General features: G+C 42.7%; 1 protein-coding gene across 7 annotated transcripts in view; it reads right to left on the bottom strand.

Annotated features, from left to right (window-relative positions):
• PTPN12 (protein tyrosine phosphatase, non-receptor type 12) overlaps window positions 1-2,224 on the bottom strand; it is a 58,372-nt gene that overhangs the window by 14,486 nt on the left and 41,662 nt on the right. The gene's annotated exons all lie outside the window — the stretch shown is intronic.

Genomic DNA, 2,224 nt, shown 5'->3' with positions numbered 1-2,224 from the left:
CCGGGGGGGTGGGGGGGGGCACAACCTCCCTATTGGCCCTGCTCTGTTTCTGACAGGGGAAAATGCCCCAACCCCCTGATCGGTCCTGCTCTGTGCCTGAAAGGGTGGAGCTCCCCAACCTCTGATCGCCCAGCGGCTCTGTGTGTGACAGGATGCGGTGCCCCAACCCCCCCACCCCATGGGCCCTGCTCTGTGTGTGATGGGGTAGAGCCATAACCTCCACATTGGCCCTGCTCTGAGTGTGACAGGGGGCGGGGCCCCAACTCCCCTATTGGCCCTACCCTCTGAGTGAGGGGGGGAGCTCCTCAACCCCCCGATTGGCCCTGCTCTGTGCATGACAGGGAGTGGTGCCACAACCTCCCGATCCGCCCTGCTCTGTGCACGACAGGAGGTGGCGCCCCAACTCCCCAGTTGGCCCTGCTCTGAGCCCGACCAGGGGCTGCACCTAGGGATTGGGCCTGCCCTCTGCCACCCAGGAGCAGGCCTAAGCCAGCAGGGCGTTATCTCCCGAGGGTTCCCAGACTGGGAGAGGGCACAGGCCGGGCTGAGGGACCCTCCCTTCCCCCCGAGTGCACAAATTTTTGTGCACCGTGCCTCTAGTTCTACATAATAAAAGCCTAACATTTTTGAGGAGTGAAAAAAGCATTCCTCAGAAGAGGTGAAATCAGGAACAATATTTATAAAAAGAATGATGCAAATCATACTGTATTTCTTCACTGGAATTTTTTTACTTTAGAATTATCAAGGGAATCACTTAGAAAATTATATAATTTCCTTACCACTATGCTATACACCTGAAACTAAGAAAATCTACAGAGTAATAAACTCATCTTTCCTATAATGCTATAAAACATCTTCACATAAATTCTTCAATTTGCATATAATTTTTGGCAATCATATTACCTGTATAGTATGAAGAGAAATTGTAATCCTTAGAATATTTAAAATTTTACTTCTACCACATACCAAAACATGGTTATGCTCACTGTTCTTATATATTACTAGTAGCCCGGTGCACCAAATTCGTGCACATTAAAAGGGAATTAATTAGCAGAGATATTTTAATATTGCTATTTGCCCTTTATAATAGAAGTGTGGGAGATGAAAAGAAATTAGTAAAATGTATATGAAAATAATATATAAATTTATTAATGAATAAACAGTAACAAAAGGATATAAAAACAAAAATATGATATAAAAACAACAGTGATGCAAATAATGACTGAAAAAATGATTCAACTTATTCTAATATCTCCCTGTACACCACATTAAGAGGGAAAACACTTTCAGAGTGCTTGACTAACTTCCCTTGTGATGAAGTACTTAGAACTTTAACTGTAACATCACATGCTCTTCAAACTCGAGAGAAAACAACATATAACTGACCATGTGCAAAAATGGGTTCAGGTAGGAATATGCCTACTTTGTCTAGAGTTTGTCCTTGTGATTTATCAATAGTCATCACAAATGCTGGCATCCCAGGAAAATGTCGTTTAATCAATTTAAAAGGGAGGCCAGTGTCAGATGGGAACAAATTAATTCTTGGAATCAGAACCTCTCCCTCTGCAGATCCTGTTAATACTTCAGCTTCGATAATGTTAGGTCGTAATCTTTTGATAATAAATCTGGTACCATTACAAAGACCCTCAATAGCCCGTGCTGGCGTGGCACACTTTAGAAAAATATGCCTCCACACTCCCAGGACAGGTTCCTGCCTCAATAGCATGGTGATTGCACCCACTTTCAATTTTAATTTATGACATGGCATTCCCGAAGGAGTAATACTATTAAGAAATTCGATGGGAAAATTTTCCTTTTCAGCATCATCTGTGGAATCAATGGAATCATCACTAAAATATGTGTGAAAATCTCCGTTGAGTATATCCAAATTTTCTTCATTTAATTTTTGAACATGCTCATTTTTTGGACAAAGAATTGCACATTTAGATATATTTTTAATATTATCTATAGCAGTGGTTCTCAACCTTGGCTGCACATTAGAATCACCTGGGAATCTTTTTAAAATCCTGATTCCTTGGCCTCATCCTCTGGAAGTTGTTTCTTTGTTATGGGGTGGGGCCACAACCTTAGTAACAAAGAAACAGAATTAAAACTTTATTGTGGCGAATCACTACAGTGTTTTGGACAGGTTCAAGCCTTGGACTGATGAGAGGGCACAGTGCTCTCATTGCCACGTGCAAGTCCCAGCTTGGCGGGTAGGGCC

Source organism: Myotis davidii, unplaced genomic scaffold, assembly GCF_000327345.1.
Source record: "Myotis davidii unplaced genomic scaffold, ASM32734v1 scaffold125, whole genome shotgun sequence".
Taxonomy (NCBI): Eukaryota; Metazoa; Chordata; class Mammalia; order Chiroptera; family Vespertilionidae; genus Myotis; species Myotis davidii.
This window is presented reverse-complemented; position numbering and strand designations above follow the sequence as displayed.